Genomic DNA, 21115 nt, shown 5'->3' on the forward strand with positions numbered 1-21115 from the left:
CCCCGTGCTGGGAAAACAGGTTTTGCAGCTGTTTGAGCTAAGATTTCCAAGTTATTCACATAATGAAAACCTATACTTTGTTTCGGTCGAGTTCCCCATTCAAATGCATGTAACAGTGAGAAACGCACTGTCTTGGCGAAAGAAAGCGTTTTTGTACAACTTCATAGAAATAGCTGTAACTTTTGATAGAAGACTCGGATACACATGTTTATGGCTTTATCTTATAGAACTCAAGGTTCCCGTGCTGGGAAAACAGGTTTTGCAGCTGTTTGAGCTAAGATTTCCAAGTTATTCACATAATGAAAACCTATACTTTGTTTCGGTCGAGTTCCCCATTCAAATGCATGTAACAGTGAGAAACGCACTGTCTTGGCGAAAGAAAGCGTTTTTGTACAACTTCATAGAAATAGCTGTAACTTTTGATAGAAGACTCAGACAAACATGTTTATGGCCTTATATTATAGAACTCAAGGTCCCCGTGCTGGGAAAACAGGTTTTGCAGCTGTTTGAGCTAAGATTTCCAAGTTATTCACATAATGAAAACCTATACTTTGTTTCGGTCGAGTTCCCCATTCAAATGCATGTAACAGTGAGAAACGCACTGTCTTGGCGAAAGAAAGCGTTTTTGTACAACTTCATAGAAATAGCTGTAACTTTTGATAGAAGACTCAGACAAACATGTTTATGGCCTTATATTATAGAACTCAAGGTCCCCGTGCTGGGAAAACAGGTTTTGCAGCTGTTTGAGCTAAGATTTCCAAGTTATTCACATAATGAAAACCTATACTTTGTTTCGGTCGAGTTCCCCATTCAAATGCATGTAACAGTGAGAAACGCACTGTCTTGGCGAAAGAAAGCGTTTTTGTACAACTTCATAGAAATAGCTGTAACTTTTGATAGAAGACTCGGATACACATGTTTATGGCTTTATCTTATAGAACTCAAGGTCCCCGTGCTGGGAAAACAGGTTTTGCAGCTGTTTGAGCTAAGATTTCCAAGTTATTCACATAATGAAAACCTATACTTTGTTTCGGTCGAGTTCCCCATTCAAATGCATGTAACAGTGAGAAACGCACTGTCTTGGCGAAAGAAAGCGTTTTTGTACAACTTCATAGAAATAGCTGTAACTTTTGATAGAAGACTCGGATACACATGTTTATGGCTTTATCTTATAGAACTCAAGGTTCCCGTGCTGGGAAAACAGGTTTTGCAGCTGTTTGAGCTAAGATTTCCAAGTTATTCACATAATGAAAACCTATACTTTGTTTCGGTCGAGTTCCCCATTCAAATGCATGTAACAGTGAGAAACGCACTGTCTTGGCGAAAGAAAGCGTTTTTGTACAACTTCATAGAAATAGCTGTAACTTTTGATAGAAGACTCAGACAAACATGTTTATGGCCTTATATTATAGAACTCAAGGTCTCCGTGCTGGGAAAACAGGTTTTGCAGCTGTTTGAGCTAAGATTTCCAAGTTATTCACATAATGAAAACTTGTACTTTGTTTCGGTCGAGTTCCCCATTCAAATGCATGTAACAGTGAGAAACGCACTGTCTTGGCGAAAGAAAGCGTTTTTGTACAACTTCATAGAAATAGCTGTAACTTTTGATAGAAGACTCAGACAAACATGTTTATGGCCTTATATTATAGAACTCAAGGTCCCCGTGCTGGGAAAACAGGTTTTGCAGCTGTTTGAGCTAAGATTTCCAAGTTATTCACATAATGAAAACCTATACTTTGTTTCGGTCGAGTTCCCCATTCAAATGCATGTAACAGTGAGAAACGCACTGTCTTGGCGAAAGAAAGCGTTTTTGTACAACTTCATAGAAATAGCTGTAACTTTTGATAGAAGACTCGGATACACATGTTTATGGCTTTATCTTATAGAACTCAAGGTTCCCGTGCTGGGAAAACAGGTTTTGCAGCTGTTTGAGCTAAGATTTCCAAGTTATTCACATAATGAAAACCTATACTTTGTTTCGGTCGAGTTCCCCATTCAAATGCATGTAACAGTGAGAAACGCACTGTCTTGGCGAAAGAAAGCGTTTTTGTACAACTTCATAGAAATAGCTGTAACTTTTGATAGAAGACTCAGACAAACATGTTTATGGCCTTATATTATAGAACTCAAGGTCCCCGTGCTGGGAAAACAGGTTTTGCAGCTGTTTGAGCTAAGATTTCCAAGTTATTCACATAATGAAAACCTATACTTTGTTTCGGTCGAGTTCCCCATTCAAATGCATGTAACAGTGAGAAACGCACTGTCTTGGCGAAAGAAAGCGTTTTTGTACAACTTCATAGAAATAGCTGTAACTTTTGATAGAAGACTCGGATACACATGTTTATGGCTTTATCTTATAGAACTCAAGGTCCCCGTGCTGGGAAAACAGGTTTTGCAGCTGTTTGAGCTAAGATTTCCAAGTTATTCACATAATGAAAACCTATACTTTGTTTCGGTCGAGTTCCCCATTCAAATGCATGTAACAGTGAGAAACGCACTGTCTTGGCGAAAGAAAGCGTTTTTGTACAACTTCATAGAAATAGCTGTAACTTTTGATAGAAGACTCAGACAAACATGTTTATGGCCTTATATTATAGAACTCAAGGTCCCCGTGCTGGGAAAACAGGTTTTGCAGCTGTTTGAGCTAAGATTTCCAAGTTATTCACATAATGAAAACCTATACTTTGTTTCGGTCGAGTTCCCCATTCAAATGCATGTAACAGTGAGAAACGCACTGTCTTGGCGAAAGAAAGCGTTTTTGTACAACTTCATAGAAATAGCTGTAACTTTTGATAGAAGACTCGGATACACATGTTTATGGCTTTATCTTATAGAACTCAAGGTTCCCGTGCTGGGAAAACAGGTTTTGCAGCTGTTTGAGCTAAGATTTCCAAGTTATTCACATAATGAAAACCTATACTTTGTTTCGGTCGAGTTCCCCATTCAAATGCATGTAACAGTGAGAAACGCACTGTCTTGGCGAAAGAAAGCGTTTTTGTACAACTTCATAGAAATAGCTGTAACTTTTGATAGAAGACTCAGACAAACATGTTTATGGCCTTATATTATAGAACTCAAGGTCTCCGTGCTGGGAAAACAGGTTTTGCAGCTGTTTGAGCTAAGATTTCCAAGTTATTCACATAATGAAAACTTGTACTTTGTTTCGGTCGAGTTCCCCATTCAAATGCATGTAACAGTGAGAAACGCACTGTCTTGGCGAAAGAAAGCGTTTTTGTACAACTTCATAGAAATAGCTGTAACTTTTGATAGAAGACTCAGACAAACATGTTTATGGCCTTATATTATAGAACTCAAGGTCCCCGTGCTGGGAAAACAGGTTTTGCAGCTGTTTGAGCTAAGATTTCCAAGTTATTCACATAATGAAAACCTATACTTTGTTTCGGTCGAGTTCCCCATTCAAATGCATGTAACAGTGAGAAACGCACTGTCTTGGCGAAAGAAAGCGTTTTTGTACAACTTCATAGAAATAGCTGTAACTTTTGATAGAAGACTCGGATACACATGTTTATGGCTTTATCTTATAGAACTCAAGGTTCCCGTGCTGGGAAAACAGGTTTTGCAGCTGTTTGAGCTAAGATTTCCAAGTTATTCACATAATGAAAACCTATACTTTGTTTCGGTCGAGTTCCCCATTCAAATGCATGTAACAGTGAGAAACGCACTGTCTTGGCGAAAGAAAGCGTTTTTGTACAACTTCATAGAAATAGCTGTAACTTTTGATAGAAGACTCAGACAAACATGTTTATGGCCTTATATTATAGAACTCAAGGTCCCCGTGCTGGGAAAACAGGTTTTGCAGCTGTTTGAGCTAAGATTTCCAAGTTATTCACATAATGAAAACCTATACTTTGTTTCGGTCGAGTTCCCCATTCAAATGCATGTAACAGTGAGAAACGCACTGTCTTGGCGAAAGAAAGCGTTTTTGTACAACTTCATAGAAATAGCTGTAACTTTTGATAGAAGACTCGGATACACATGTTTATGGCTTTATCTTATAGAACTCAAGGTCCCCGTGCTGGGAAAACAGGTTTTGCAGCTGTTTGAGCTAAGATTTCCAAGTTATTCACATAATGAAAACCTATACTTTGTTTCGGTCGAGTTCCCCATTCAAATGCATGTAACAGTGAGAAACGCACTGTCTTGGCGAAAGAAAGCGTTTTTGTACAACTTCATAGAAATAGCTGTAACTTTTGATAGAAGACTCGGATACACATGTTTATGGCTTTATCTTATAGAACTCAAGGTTCCCGTGCTGGGAAAACAGGTTTTGCAGCTGTTTGAGCTAAGATTTCCAAGTTATTCACATAATGAAAACCTATACTTTGTTTCGGTCGAGTTCCCCATTCAAATGCATGTAACAGTGAGAAACGCACTGTCTTGGCGAAAGAAAGCGTTTTTGTACAACTTCATAGAAATAGCTGTAACTTTTGATAGAAGACTCAGACAAACATGTTTATGGCCTTATATTATAGAACTCAAGGTCTCCGTGCTGGGAAAACAGGTTTTGCAGCTGTTTGAGCTAAGATTTCCAAGTTATTCACATAATGAAAACTTGTACTTTGTTTCGGTCGAGTTCCCCATTCAAATGCATGTAACAGTGAGAAACGCACTGTCTTGGCGAAAGAAAGCGTTTTTGTACAACTTCATAGAAATAGCTGTAACTTTTGATAGAAGACTCGGATACACATGTTTATGGCTTTATCTTATAGAACTCAAGGTTCCCGTGCTGGGAAAACAGGTTTTGCAGCTGTTTGAGCTAAGATTTCCAAGTTATTCACATAATGAAAACCTATACTTTGTTTCGGTCGAGTTCCCCATTCAAATGCATGTAACAGTGAGAAACGCACTGTCTTGGCGAAAGAAAGCGTTTTTGTACAACTTCATAGAAATAGCTGTAACTTTTGATAGAAGACTCGGATACACATGTTTATGGCTTTATCTTATAGAACTCAAGGTTCCCGTGCTGGGAAAACAGGTTTTGCAGCTGTTTGAGCTAAGATTTCCAAGTTATTCACATAATGAAAACCTATACTTTGTTTCGGTCGAGTTCCCCATTCAAATGCATGTAACAGTGAGAAACGCACTGTCTTGGCGAAAGAAAGCGTTTTTGTACAACTTCATAGAAATAGCTGTAACTTTTGATAGAAGACTCAGACAAACATGTTTATGGCCTTATATTATAGAACTCAAGGTCTCCGTGCTGGGAAAACAGGTTTTGCAGCTGTTTGAGCTAAGATTTCCAAGTTATTCACATAATGAAAACATATACTTTGTTTCGGTCGAGTTCCCCATTCAAATGCATGTAACAGTGAGAAACGCACTGTCTTGGCGAAAGAAAGCGTTTTTGTACAACTTCATAGAAATAGCTGTAACTTTTGATAGAAGACTCGGATACACATGTTTATGGCTTTATCTTATAGAACTCAAGGTTCCCGTGCTGGGAAAACAGGTTTTGCAGCTGTTTGAGCTAAGATTTCCAAGTTATTCACATAATGAAAACCTATACTTTGTTTCGGTCGAGTTCCCCATTCAAATGCATGTAACAGTGAGAAACGCACTGTCTTGGCGAAAGAAAGCGTTTTTGTACAACTTCATAGAAATAGCTGTAACTTTTGATAGAAGACTCGGATACACATGTTTATGGCTTTATCTTATAGAACTCAAGGTTCCCGTGCTGGGAAAACAGGTTTTGCAGCTGTTTGAGCTAAGATTTCCAAGTTATTCACATAATGAAAACCTATACTTTGTTTCGGTCGAGTTCCCCATTCAAATGCATGTAACAGTGAGAAACGCACTGTCTTGGCGAAAGAAAGCGTTTTTGTACAACTTCATAGAAATAGCTGTAACTTTTGATAGAAGACTCGGATACACATGTTTATGGCTTTATCTTATAGAACTCAAGGTTCCCGTGCTGGGAAAACAGGTTTTGCAGCTGTTTGAGCTAAGATTTCCAAGTTATTCACATAATGAAAACCTATACTTTGTTTCGGTCGAGTTCCCCATTCAAATGCATGTAACAGTGAGAAACGCACTGTCTTGGCGAAAGAAAGCGTTTTTGTACAACTTCATAGAAATAGCTGTAACTTTTGATAGAAGACTCGGATACACATGTTTATGGCTTTATCTTATAGAACTCAAGGTTCCCGTGCTGGGAAAACAGGTTTTGCAGCTGTTTGAGCTAAGATTTCCAAGTTATTCACATAATGAAAACCTATACTTTGTTTCGGTCGAGTTCCCCATTCAAATGCATGTAACAGTGAGAAACGCACTGTCTTGGCGAAAGAAAGCGTTTTTGTACAACTTCATAGAAATAGCTGTAACTTTTGATAGAAGACTCAGACAAACATGTTTATGGCCTTATATTATAGAACTCAAGGTTCCCGTGCTGGGAAAACAGGTTTTGCAGCTGTTTGAGCTAAGATTTCCAAGTTATTCACATAATGAAAACCTATACTTTGTTTCGGTCGAGTTCCCCATTCAAATGCATGTAACAGTGAGAAACGCACTGTCTTGGCGAAAGAAAGCGTTTTTGTACAACTTCATAGAAATAGCTGTAACTTTTGATAGAAGACTCGGATACACATGTTTATGGCTTTATCTTATAGAACTCAAGGTTCCCGTGCTGGGAAAACAGGTTTTGCAGCTGTTTGAGCTAAGATTTCCAAGTTATTCACATAATGAAAACCTATACTTTGTTTCGGTCGAGTTCCCCATTCAAATGCATGTAACAGTGAGAAACGCACTGTCTTGGCGAAAGAAAGCGTTTTTGTACAACTTCATAGAAATAGCTGTAACTTTTGATAGAAGACTCAGACAAACATGTTTATGGCCTTATATTATAGAACTCAAGGTCCCCGTGCTGGGAAAACAGGTTTTGCAGCTGTTTGAGCTAAGATTTCCAAGTTATTCACATAATGAAAACCTATACTTTGTTTCGGTCGAGTTCCCCATTCAAATGCATGTAACAGTGAGAAACGCACTGTCTTGGCGAAAGAAAGCGTTTTTGTACAACTTCATAGAAATAGCTGTAACTTTTGATAGAAGACTCGGATACACATGTTTATGGCTTTATCTTATAGAACTCAAGGTTCCCGTGCTGGGAAAACAGGTTTTGCAGCTGTTTGAGCTAAGATTTCCAAGTTATTCACATAATGAAAACCTATACTTTGTTTCGGTCGAGTTCCCCATTCAAATGCATGTAACAGTGAGAAACGCACTGTCTTGGCGAAAGAAAGCGTTTTTGTACAACTTCATAGAAATAGCTGTAACTTTTGATAGAAGACTCAGACAAACATGTTTATGGCCTTATATTATAGAACTCAAGGTCCCCGTGCTGGGAAAACAGGTTTTGCAGCTGTTTGAGCTAAGATTTCCAAGTTATTCACATAATGAAAACCTATACTTTGTTTCGGTCGAGTTCCCCATTCAAATGCATGTAACAGTGAGAAACGCACTGTCTTGGCGAAAGAAAGCGTTTTTGTACAACTTCATAGAAATAGCTGTAACTTTTGATAGAAGACTCGGATACACATGTTTATGGCTTTATCTTATAGAACTCAAGGTCCCCGTGCTGGGAAAACAGGTTTTGCAGCTGTTTGAGCTAAGATTTCCAAGTTATTCACATAATGAAAACCTATACTTTGTTTCGGTCGAGTTCCCCATTCAAATGCATGTAACAGTGAGAAACGCACTGTCTTGGCGAAAGAAAGCGTTTTTGTACAACTTCATAGAAATAGCTGTAACTTTTGATAGAAGACTCGGATACACATGTTTATGGCTTTATCTTATAGAACTCAAGGTTCCCGTGCTGGGAAAACAGGTTTTGCAGCTCTTTGAGCTAAGATTTCCAAGTTATTCACATAATGAAAACCTATACTTTGTTTCGGTCGAGTTCCCCATTCAAATGCATGTAACAGTGAGAAACGCACTGTCTTGGCGAAAGAAAGCGTTTTTGTACAACTTCATAGAAATAGCTGTAACTTTTGATAGAAGACTCAGACAAACATGTTTATGGCCTTATATTATAGAACTCAAGGTCCCCGTGCTGGGAAAACAGGTTTTGCAGCTGTTTGAGCTAAGATTTCCAAGTTATTCACATAATGAAAACCTATACTTTGTTTCGGTCGAGTTCCCCATTCAAATGCATGTAACAGTGAGAAACGCACTGTCTTGGCGAAAGAAAGCGTTTTTGTACAACTTCATAGAAATAGCTGTAACTTTTGATAGAAGACTCGGATACACATGTTTATGGCTTTATCTTATAGAACTCAAGGTTCCCGTGCTGGGAAAACAGGTTTTGCAGCTGTTTGAGCTAAGATTTCCAAGTTATTCACATAATGAAAACCTATACTTTGTTTCGGTCGAGTTCCCCATTCAAATGCATGTAACAGTGAGAAACGCACTGTCTTGGCGAAAGAAAGCGTTTTTGTACAACTTCATAGAAATAGCTGTAACTTTTGATAGAAGACTCAGACAAACATGTTTATGGCCTTATATTATAGAACTCAAGGTTCCCGTGCTGGGAAAACAGGTTTTGCAGCTGTTTGAGCTAAGATTTCCAAGTTATTCACATAATGAAAACCTATACTTTGTTTCGGTCGAGTTCCCCATTCAAATGCATGTAACAGTGAGAAACGCACTGTCTTGGCGAAAGAAAGCGTTTTTGTACAACTTCATAGAAATAGCTGTAACTTTTGATAGAAGACTCGGATACACATGTTTATGGCTTTATCTTATAGAACTCAAGGTTCCCGTGCTGGGAAAACAGGTTTTGCAGCTGTTTGAGCTAAGATTTCCAAGTTATTCACATAATGAAAACCTATACTTTGTTTCGGTCGAGTTCCCCATTCAAATGCATGTAACAGTGAGAAACGCACTGTCTTGGCGAAAGAAAGCGTTTTTGTACAACTTCATAGAAATAGCTGTAACTTTTGATAGAAGACTCGGATACACATGTTTATGGCTTTATCTTATAGAACTCAAGGTTCCCGTGCTGGGAAAACAGGTTTTGCAGCTGTTTGAGCTAAGATTTCCAAGTTATTCACATAATGAAAACCTATACTTTGTTTCGGTCGAGTTCCCCATTCAAATGCATGTAACAGTGAGAAACGCACTGTCTTGGCGAAAGAAAGCGTTTTTGTACAACTTCATAGAAATAGCTGTAACTTTTGATAGAAGACTCAGACAAACATGTTTATGGCCTTATATTATAGAACTCAAGGTCCCCGTGCTGGGAAAACAGGTTTTGCAGCTGTTTGAGCTAAGATTTCCAAGTTATTCACATAATGAAAACCTATACTTTGTTTCGGTCGAGTTCCCCATTCAAATGCATGTAACAGTGAGAAACGCACTGTCTTGGCGAAAGAAAGCGTTTTTGTACAACTTCATAGAAATAGCTGTAACTTTTGATAGAAGACTCAGACAAACATGTTTATGGCCTTATATTATAGAACTCAAGGTCCCCGTGCTGGGAAAACAGGTTTTGCAGCTGTTTGAGCTAAGATTTCCAAGTTATTCACATAATGAAAACCTATACTTTGTTTCGGTCGAGTTCCCCATTCAAATGCATGTAACAGTGAGAAACGCACTGTCTTGGCGAAAGAAAGCGTTTTTGTACAACTTCATAGAAATAGCTGTAACTTTTGATAGAAGACTCGGATACACATGTTTATGGCTTTATCTTATAGAACTCAAGGTTCCCGTGCTGGGAAAACAGGTTTTGCAGCTGTTTGAGCTAAGATTTCCAAGTTATTCACATAATGAAAACCTATACTTTGTTTCGGTCGAGTTCCCCATTCAAATGCATGTAACAGTGAGAAACGCACTGTCTTGGCGAAAGAAAGCGTTTTTGTACAACTTCATAGAAATAGCTGTAACTTTTGATAGAAGACTCGGATACACATGTTTATGGCTTTATCTTATAGAACTCAAGGTTCCCGTGCTGGGAAAACAGGTTTTGCAGCTGTTTGAGCTAAGATTTCCAAGTTATTCACATAATGAAAACCTATACTTTGTTTCGGTCGAGTTCCCCATTCAAATGCATGTAACAGTGAGAAACGCACTGTCTTGGCGAAAGAAAGCGTTTTTGTACAACTTCATAGAAATAGCTGTAACTTTTGATAGAAGACTCAGACAAACATGTTTATGGCCTTATATTATAGAACTCAAGGTCCCCGTGCTGGGAAAACAGGTTTTGCAGCTGTTTGAGCTAAGATTTCCAAGTTATTCACATAATGAAAACCTATACTTTGTTTCGGTCGAGTTCCCCATTCAAATGCATGTAACAGTGAGAAACGCACTGTCTTGGCGAAAGAAAGCGTTTTTGTACAACTTCATAGAAATAGCTGTAACTTTTGATAGAAGACTCGGATACACATGTTTATGGCTTTATCTTATAGAACTCAAGGTCCCCGTGCTGGGAAAACAGGTTTTGCAGCTGTTTGAGCTAAGATTTCCAAGTTATTCACATAATGAAAACCTATACTTTGTTTCGGTCGAGTTCCCCATTCAAATGCATGTAACAGTGAGAAACGCACTGTCTTGGCGAAAGAAAGCGTTTTTGTACAACTTCATAGAAATAGCTGTAACTTTTGATAGAAGACTCGGATACACATGTTTATGGCTTTATCTTATAGAACTCAAGGTTCCCGTGCTGGGAAAACAGGTTTTGCAGCTGTTTGAGCTAAGATTTCCAAGTTATTCACATAATGAAAACCTATACTTTGTTTCGGTCGAGTTCCCCATTCAAATGCATGTAACAGTGAGAAACGCACTGTCTTGGCGAAAGAAAGCGTTTTTGTACAACTTCATAGAAATAGCTGTAACTTTTGATAGAAGACTCAGACAAACATGTTTATGGCCTTATATTATAGAACTCAAGGTCTCCGTGCTGGGAAAACAGGTTTTGCAGCTGTTTGAGCTAAGATTTCCAAGTTATTCACATAATGAAAACTTGTACTTTGTTTCGGTCGAGTTCCCCATTCAAATGCATGTAACAGTGAGAAACGCACTGTCTTGGCGAAAGAAAGCGTTTTTGTACAACTTCATAGAAATAGCTGTAACTTTTGATAGAAGACTCAGACAAACATGTTTATGGCCTTATATTATAGAACTCAAGGTCCCCGTGCTGGGAAAACAGGTTTTGCAGCTGTTTGAGCTAAGATTTCCAAGTTATTCACATAATGAAAACCTATACTTTGTTTCGGTCGAGTTCCCCATTCAAATGCATGTAACAGTGAGAAACGCACTGTCTTGGCGAAAGAAAGCGTTTTTGTACAACTTCATAGAAATAGCTGTAACTTTTGATAGAAGACTCGGATACACATGTTTATGGCTTTATCTTATAGAACTCAAGGTTCCCGTGCTGGGAAAACAGGTTTTGCAGTTGTTTGAGCTAAGATTTCCAAGTTATTCACATAATGAAAACCTATACTTTGTTTCGGTCGAGTTCCCCATTCAAATGCATGTAACAGTGAGAAACGCACTGTCTTGGCGAAAGAAAGCATTTTTGTACAACTTCATAGAAATAGCTGTAACTTTTGATAGAAGACTCGGATACACATGTTTATGGCTTTATCTTATAGAACTCAAGGTTCCCGTGCTGGGAAAACAGGTTTTGCAGCTGTTTGAGCTAAGATTTCCAAGTTATTCACATAATGAAAACCTATACTTTGTTTCGGTCGAGTTCCCCATTCAAATGCATGTAACAGTGAGAAACGCACTGTCTTGGCGAAAGAAAGCGTTTTTGTACAACTTCATAGAAATAGCTGTAACTTTTGATAGAAGACTCGGATACACATGTTTATGGCTTTATCTTATAGAACTCAAGGTTCCCGTGCTGGGAAAACAGGTTTTGCAGCTGTTTGAGCTAAGATTTCCAAGTTATTCACATAATGAAAACCTATACTTTGTTTCGGTCGAGTTCCCCATTCAAATGCATGTAACAGTGAGAAACGCACTGTCTTGGCGAAAGAAAGCGTTTTTGTACAACTTCATAGAAATAGCTGTAACTTTTGATAGAAGACTCGGATACACATGTTTATGGCTTTATCTTATAGAACTCAAGGTTCCCGTGCTGGGAAAACAGGTTTTGCAGCTGTTTGAGCTAAGATTTCCAAGTTATTCACATAATGAAAACCTATACTTTGTTTCGGTCGAGTTCCCCATTCAAATGCATGTAACAGTGAGAAACGCACTGTCTTGGCGAAAGAAAGCGTTTTTGTACAACTTCATAGAAATAGCTGTAACTTTTGATAGAAGACTCAGACAAACATGTTTATGGCCTTATATTATAGAACTCAAGGTCCCCGTGCTGGGAAAACAGGTTTTGCAGCTGTTTGAGCTAAGATTTCCAAGTTATTCACATAATGAAAACCTATACTTTGTTTCGGTCGAGTTCCCCATTCAAATGCATGTAACAGTGAGAAACGCACTGTCTTGGCGAAAGAAAGCGTTTTTGTACAACTTCATAGAAATAGCTGTAACTTTTGATAGAAGACTCAGACAAACATGTTTATGGCCTTATATTATAGAACTCAAGGTCCCCGTGCTGGGAAAACAGGTTTTGCAGCTGTTTGAGCTAAGATTTCCAAGTTATTCACATAATGAAAACCTATACTTTGTTTCGGTCGAGTTCCCCATTCAAATGCATGTAACAGTGAGAAACGCACTGTCTTGGCGAAAGAAAGCGTTTTTGTACAACTTCATAGAAATAGCTGTAACTTTTGATAGAAGACTCGGATACACATGTTTATGGCTTTATCTTATAGAACTCAAGGTCCCCGTGCTGGGAAAACAGGTTTTGCAGCTGTTTGAGCTAAGATTTCCAAGTTATTCACATAATGAAAACCTATACTTTGTTTCGGTCGAGTTCCCCATTCAAATGCATGTAACAGTGAGAAACGCACTGTCTTGGCGAAAGAAAGCGTTTTTGTACAACTTCATAGAAATAGCTGTAACTTTTGATAGAAGACTCGGATACACATGTTTATGGCTTTATCTTATAGAACTCAAGGTTCCCGTGCTGGGAAAACAGGTTTTGCAGCTGTTTGAGCTAAGATTTCCAAGTTATTCACATAATGAAAACCTATACTTTGTTTCGGTCGAGTTCCCCATTCAAATGCATGTAACAGTGAGAAACGCACTGTCTTGGCGAAAGAAAGCGTTTTTGTACAACTTCATAGAAATAGCTGTAACTTTTGATAGAAGACTCAGACAAACATGTTTATGGCCTTATATTATAGAACTCAAGGTCTCCGTGCTGGGAAAACAGGTTTTGCAGCTGTTTGAGCTAAGATTTCCAAGTTATTCACATAATGAAAACTTGTACTTTGTTTCGGTCGAGTTCCCCATTCAAATGCATGTAACAGTGAGAAACGCACTGTCTTGGCGAAAGAAAGCGTTTTTGTACAACTTCATAGAAATAGCTGTAACTTTTGATAGAAGACTCGGATACACATGTTTATGGCTTTATCTTATAGAACTCAAGGTTCCCGTGCTGGGAAAACAGGTTTTGCAGCTGTTTGAGCTAAGATTTCCAAGTTATTCACATAATGAAAACCTATACTTTGTTTCGGTCGAGTTCCCCATTCAAATGCATGTAACAGTGAGAAACGCACTGTCTTGGCGAAAGAAAGCGTTTTTGTACAACTTCATAGAAATAGCTGTAACTTTTGATAGAAGACTCGGATACACATGTTTATGGCTTTATCTTATAGAACTCAAGGTTCCCGTGCTGGGAAAACAGGTTTTGCAGCTGTTTGAGCTAAGATTTCCAAGTTATTCACATAATGAAAACCTATACTTTGTTTCGGTCGAGTTCCCCATTCAAATGCATGTAACAGTGAGAAACGCACTGTCTTGGCGAAAGAAAGCGTTTTTGTACAACTTCATAGAAATAGCTGTAACTTTTGATAGAAGACTCGGATACACATGTTTATGGCTTTATCTTATAGAACTCAAGGTTCCCGTGCTGGGAAAACAGGTTTTGCAGCTGTTTGAGCTAAGATTTCCAAGTTATTCACATAATGAAAACCTATACTTTGTTTCGGTCGAGTTCCCCATTCAAATGCATGTAACAGTGAGAAACGCACTGTCTTGGCGAAAGAAAGCGTTTTTGTACAACTTCATAGAAATAGCTGTAACTTTTGATAGAAGACTCAGACAAACATGTTTATGGCCTTATATTATAGAACTCAAGGTCCCCGTGCTGGGAAAACAGGTTTTGCAGCTGTTTGAGCTAAGATTTCCAAGTTATTCACATAATGAAAACCTATACTTTGTTTCGGTCGAGTTCCCCATTCAAATGCATGTAACAGTGAGAAACGCACTGTCTTGGCGAAAGAAAGCGTTTTTGTACAACTTCATAGAAATAGCTGTAACTTTTGATAGAAGACTCGGATACACATGTTTATGGCTTTATCTTATAGAACTCAAGGTTCCCGTGCTGGGAAAACAGGTTTTGCAGCTGTTTGAGCTAAGATTTCCAAGTTATTCACATAATGAAAACCTATACTTTGTTTCGGTCGAGTTCCCCATTCAAATGCATGTAACAGTGAGAAACGCACTGTCTTGGCGAAAGAAAGCGTTTTTGTACAACTTCATAGAAATAGCTGTAACTTTTGATAGAAGACTCGGATACACATGTTTATGGCTTTATCTTATAGAACTCAAGGTTCCCGTGCTGGGAAAACAGGTTTTGCAGCTGTTTGAGCTAAGATTTCCAAGTTATTCACATAATGAAAACCTATACTTTGTTTCGGTCGAGTTCCCCATTCAAATGCATGTAACAGTGAGAAACGCACTGTCTTGGCGAAAGAAAGCGTTTTTGTACAACTTCATAGAAATAGCTGTAACTTTTGATAGAAGACTCAGACAAACATGTTTATGGCCTTATATTATAGAACTCAAGGTCCCCGTGCTGGGAAAACAGGTTTTGCAGCTGTTTGAGCTAAGATTTCCAAGTTATTCACATAATGAAAACCTATACTTTGTTTCGGTCGAGTTCCCCATTCAAATGCATGTAACAGTGAGAAACGCACTGTCTTGGCGAAAGAAAGCGTTTTTGTACAACTTCATAGAAATAGCTGTAACTTTTGATAGAAGACTCAGACAAACATGTTTATGGCCTTATATTATAGAACTCAAGGTCCCCGTGCTGGGAAAACAGGTTTTGCAGCTGTTTGAGCTAAGATTTCCAAGTTATTCACATAATGAAAACCTATACTTTGTTTCGGTCGAGTTCCCCATTCAAATGCATGTAACAGTGAGAAACGCACTGTCTTGGCGAAAGAAAGCGTTTTTGTACAACTTCATAGAAATAGCTGTAACTTTTGATAGAAGACTCGGATACACATGTTTATGGCTTTATCTTATAGAACTCAAGGTTCCCGTGCTGGGAAAACAGGTTTTGCAGCTGTTTGAGCTAAGATTTCCAAGTTATTCACATAATGAAAACCTATACTTTGTTTCGGTCGAGTTCCCCATTCAAATGCATGTAACAGTGAGAAACGCACTGTCTTGGCGAAAGAAAGCGTTTTTGTACAACTTCATAGAAATAGCTGTAACTTTTGATAGAAGACTCAGACAAACATGTTTATGGCCTTATATTATAGAACTCAAGGTCCCCGTGCTGGGAAAACAGGTTTTGCAGCTGTTTGAGCTAAGATTTCCAAGTTATTCACATAATGAAAACCTATACTTTGTTTCGGTCGAGTTCCCCATTCAAATGCATGTAACAGTGAGAAACGCACTGTCTTGGCGAAAGAAAGCGTTTTTGTACAACTTCATAGAAATAGCTGTAACTTTTGATAGAAGACTCGGATACACATGTTTATGGCTTTATCTTATAGAACTCAAGGTTCCCGTGCTGGGAAAACAGGTTTTGCAGTTGTTTGAGCTAAGATTTCCAAGTTATTCACATAATGAAAACCTATACTTTGTTTCGGTCGAGTTCCCCATTCAAATGCATGTAACAGTGAGAAACGCACTGTCTTGGCGAAAGAAAGCATTTTTGTACAACTTCATAGAAATAGCTGTAACTTTTGATAGAAGACTCGGATACACATGTTTATGGCTTTATCTTATAGAACTCAAGGTTCCCGTGCTGGGAAAACAGGTTTTGCAGCTGTTTGAGCTAAGATTTCCAAGTTATTCACATAATGAAAACCTATACTTTGTTTCGGTCGAGTTCCCCATTCAAATGCATGTAACAGTGAGAAACGCACTGTCTTGGCGAAAGAAAGCGTTTTTGTACAACTTCATAGAAATAGCTGTAACTTTTGATAGAAGACTCGGATACACATGTTTATGGCTTTATCTTATAGAACTCAAGGTTCCCGTGCTGGGAAAACAGGTTTTGCAGCTGTTTGAGCTAAGATTTCCAAGTTATTCACATAATGAAAACCTATACTTTGTTTCGGTCGAGTTCCCCATTCAAATGCATGTAACAGTGAGAAACGCACTGTCTTGGCGAAAGAAAGCGTTTTTGTACAACTTCATAGAAATAGCTGTAACTTTTGATAGAAGACTCGGATACACATGTTTATGGCTTTATCTTATAGAACTCAAGGTTCCCGTGCTGGGAAAACAGGTTTTGCAGCTGTTTGAGCTAAGATTTCCAAGTTATTCACATAATGAAAACCTATACTTTGTTTCGGTCGAGTTCCCCATTCAAATGCATGTAACAGTGAGAAACGCACTGTCTTGGCGAAAGAAAGCGTTTTTGTACAACTTCATAGAAATAGCTGTAACTTTTGATAGAAGACTCAGACAAACATGTTTATGGCCTTATATTATAGAACTCAAGGTCCCCGTGCTGGGAAAACAGGTTTTGCAGCTGTTTGAGCTAAGATTTCCAAGTTATTCACATAATGAAAACCTATACTTTGTTTCGGTCGAGTTCCCCATTCAAATGCATGTAACAGTGAGAAACGCACTGTCTTGGCGAAAGAAAGCGTTTTTGTACAACTTCATAGAAATAGCTGTAACTTTTGATAGAAGACTCGGATACACATGTTTATGGCTTTATCTTATAGAACTCAAGGTCCCCGTGCTGGGAAAACAGGTTTTGCAGCTGTTTGAGCTAAGATTTCCAAGTTATTCACATAATGAAAACCTATACTTTGTTTCGGTCGAGTTCCCCATTCAAATGCATGTAACAGTGAGAAACGCACTGTCTTGGCGAAAGAAAGCGTTTTTGTACAACTTCATAGAAATAGCTGTAACTTTTGATAGAAGACTCGGATACACATGTTTATGGCTTTATCTTATAGAACTCAAGGTTCCCGTGCTGGGAAAACAGGTTTTGCAGCTGTTTGAGCTAAGATTTCCAAGTTATTCACATAATGAAAACCTATACTTTGTTTCGGTCGAGTTCCCCATTCAAATGCATGTAACAGTGAGAAACGCACTGTCTTGGCGAAAGAAAGCGTTTTTGTACAACTTCATAGAAATAGCTGTAACTTTTGATAGAAGACTCAGACAAACATGTTTATGGCCTTATATTATAGAACTCAAGGTCTCCGTGCTGGGAAAACAGGTTTTGCAGCTGTTTGAGCTAAGATTTCCAAGTTATTCACATAATGAAAACTTGTACTTTGTTTCGGTCGAGTTCCCCATTCAAATGCATGTAACAGTGAGAAACGCACTGTCTTGGCGAAAGAAAGCGTTTTTGTACAACTTCATAGAAATAGCTGTAACTTTTGATAGAAGACTCGGATACACATGTTTATGGCTTTATCTTATAGAACTCAAGGTTCCCGTGCTGGGAAAACAGGTTTTGCAGCTGTTTGAGCTAAGATTTCCAAGTTATTCACATAATGAAAACCTATACTTTGTTTCGGTCGAGTTCCCCATTCAAATGCATGTAACAGTGAGAAACGCACTGTCTTGGCGAAAGAAAGCGTTTTTGTACAACTTCATAGAAATAGCTGTAACTTTTGATAGAAGACTCGGATACACATGTTTATGGCTTTATCTTATAGAACTCAAGGTTCCCGTGCTGGGAAAACAGGTTTTGCAGCTGTTTGAGCTAAGATTTCCAAGTTATTCACATAATGAAAACCTATACTTTGTTTCGGTCGAGTTCCCCATTCAAATGCATGTAACAGTGAGAAACGCACTGTCTTGGCGAAAGAAAGCGTTTTTGTACAACTTCATAGAAATAGCTGTAACTTTTGATAGAAGACTCGGATACACATGTTTATGGCTTTATCTTATAGAACTCAAGGTTCCCGTGCTGGGAAAACAGGTTTTGCAGCTGTTTGAGCTAAGATTTCCAAGTTATTCACATAATGAAAACCTATACTTTGTTTCGGTCGAGTTCCCCATTCAAATGCATGTAACAGTGAGAAACGCACTGTCTTGGCGAAAGAAAGCGTTTTTGTACAACTTCATAGAAATAGCTGTAACTTTTGATAGAAGACTCAGACAAACATGTTTATGGCCTTATATTATAGAACTCAAGGTCCCCGTGCTGGGAAAACAGGTTTTGCAGCTGTTTGAGCTAAGATTTCCAAGTTATTCACATAATGAAAACCTATACTTTGTTTCGGTCGAGTTCCCCATTCAAATGCATGTAACAGTGAGAAACGCACTGTCTTGGCGAAAGAAAGCGTTTTTGTACAACTTCATAGAAATAGCTGTAACTTTTGATAGAAGACTCGGATACACATGTTTATGGCTTTATCTTATAGAACTCAAGGTCCCCGTGCTGGGAAAACAGGTTTTGCAGCTGTTTGAGCTAAGATTTCCAAGTTATTCACATAATGAAAACCTATACTTTGTTTCGGTCGAGTTCCCCATTCAAATGCATGTAACAGTGAGAAACGCACTGTCTTGGCGAAAGAAAGCGTTTTTGTACAACTTCATAGAAATAGCTGTAACTTTTGATAGAAGACTCGGATACACATGTTTATGGCTTTATCTTATAGAACTCAAGGTTCCCGTGCTGGGAAAACAGGTTTTGCAGCTGTTTGAGCTAAGATTTCCAAGTTATTCACATAATGAAAACCTATACTTTGTTTCGGTCGAGTTCCCCATTCAAATGCATGTAACAGTGAGAAACGCACTGTCTTGGCGAAAGAAAGCGTTTTTGTACAACTTCATAGAAATAGCTGTAACTTTTGATAGAAGACTCAGACAAACATGTTTATGGCCTTATATTATAGAACTCAAGGTCTCCGTGCTGGGAAAACAGGTTTTGCAGCTGTTTGAGCTAAGATTTCCAAGTTATTCACATAATGAAAACTTGTACTTTGTTTCGGTCGAGTTCCCCATTCAAATGCATGTAACAGTGAGAAACGCACTGTCTTGGCGAAAGAAAGCGTTTTTGTACAACTTCATAGAAATAGCTGTAACTTTTGATAGAAGACTCGGATACACATGTTTATGGCTTTATCTTATAGAACTCAAGGTTCCCGTGCTGGGAAAACAGGTTTTGCAGCTGTTTGAGCTAAGATTTCCAAGTTATTCACATAATGAAAACCTATACTTTGTTTCGGTCGAGTTCCCCATTCAAATGCATGTAACAGTGAGAAACGCACTGTCTTGGCGAAAGAAAGCGTTTTTGTACAACTTCATAGAAATAGCTGTAACTTTTGATAGAAGACTCGGATACACATGTTTATGGCTTTATCTTATAGAACTCAAGGTTCCCGTGCTGGGAAAACAGGTTTTGCAGCTGTTTGAGCTAAGATTTCCAAGTTATTCACATAATGAAAACCTATACTTTGTTTCGGTCGAGTTCCCCATTCAAATGCATGTAACAGTGAGAAACGCACTGTCTTGGCGAAAGAAAGCGTTTTTGTACAACTTCATAGAAATAGCTGTAACTTTTGATAGAAGACTCGGATACACATGTTTATGGCTTTATCTTATAGAACTCAAGGTTCCCGTGCTGGGAAAACAGGTTTTGCAGCTGTTTGAGCTAAGATTTCCAAGTTATTCACATAATGAAAACCTATACTTTGTTTCGGTCGAGTTCCCCATTCAAATGCATGTAACAGTGAGAAACGCACTGTCTTGGCGAAAGAAAGCGTTTTTGTACAACTTCATAGAAATAGCTGTAACTTTTGATAGAAGACTCAGACAAACATGTTTATGGCCTTATATTATAGAACTCAAGGTCTCCGTGCTGGGAAAACAGGTTTTGCAGCTGTTTGAGCTAAGATTTTCAAGTTATTCACATAATGAAAACCTATACTTTGTTTCGGTCGAGTTCCCCATTCAAATGCATGTAACAGTGAGAAACGCACTGTCTTGGCGAAAGAAAGCGTTTTTGTACAACTTCATAGAAATAGCTGTAACTTTTGATAGAAGACTCGGATACACATGTTTATGGCTTTATCTTATAGAACTCAAGGTTCCCGTGCTGGGAAAACAGGTTTTGCAGCTGTTTGAGCTAAGATTTCCAAGTTATTCACATAATGAAAACCTATACTTTGTTTCGGTCGAGTTCCCCATTCAAATGCATGTAACAGTGAGAAACGCACTGTCTTGGCGAAAGAAAGCGTTTTTGTACAACTTCATAGAAATAGCTGTAACTTTTGATAGAAGACTCGGATACACATGTTTATGGCTTTATCTTATAGAACTCAAGGTTCCCGTGCTGGGAAAACAGGTTTTGCAGCTGTTTGAGCTAAGATTTCCAAGTTATTCACATAATGAAAACCTATACTTTGTTTCGGTCGAGTTCCCCATTCAAATGCATGTAACAGTGAGAAACGCACTGTCTTGGCGAAAGAAAGCGTTTTTGTACAACTTCATAGAAATAGCTGTAACTTTTGATAGAAGACTCGGATACACATGTTTATGGCTTTATCTTATAGAACTCAAGGTTCCCGTGCTGGGAAAACAGGTTTTGCAGCTGTTTGAGCTAAGATTTCCAAGTTATTCACATAATGAAAACCTATACTTTGTTTCGGTCGAGTTCCCCATTCAAATGCATGTAACAGTGAGAAACGCACTGTCTTGGCGAAAGAAAGCGTTTTTGTACAACTTCATAGAAATAGCTGTAACTTTTGATAGAAGACTCAGACAAACATGTTTATGGCCTTATATTATAGAACTCAAGGTCTCCGTGCTGGGAAAACAGGTT

The sequence above is a fragment of the Diplotaxodon limnothrissa genome, linkage group LG5, assembly GCF_057381915.1.
Source record: "Diplotaxodon limnothrissa isolate DT_005_m linkage group LG5, D_limnothrissa_male_GT1.1, whole genome shotgun sequence".
NCBI classification, from domain to species: Eukaryota; Metazoa; Chordata; class Actinopteri; order Cichliformes; family Cichlidae; genus Diplotaxodon; species Diplotaxodon limnothrissa.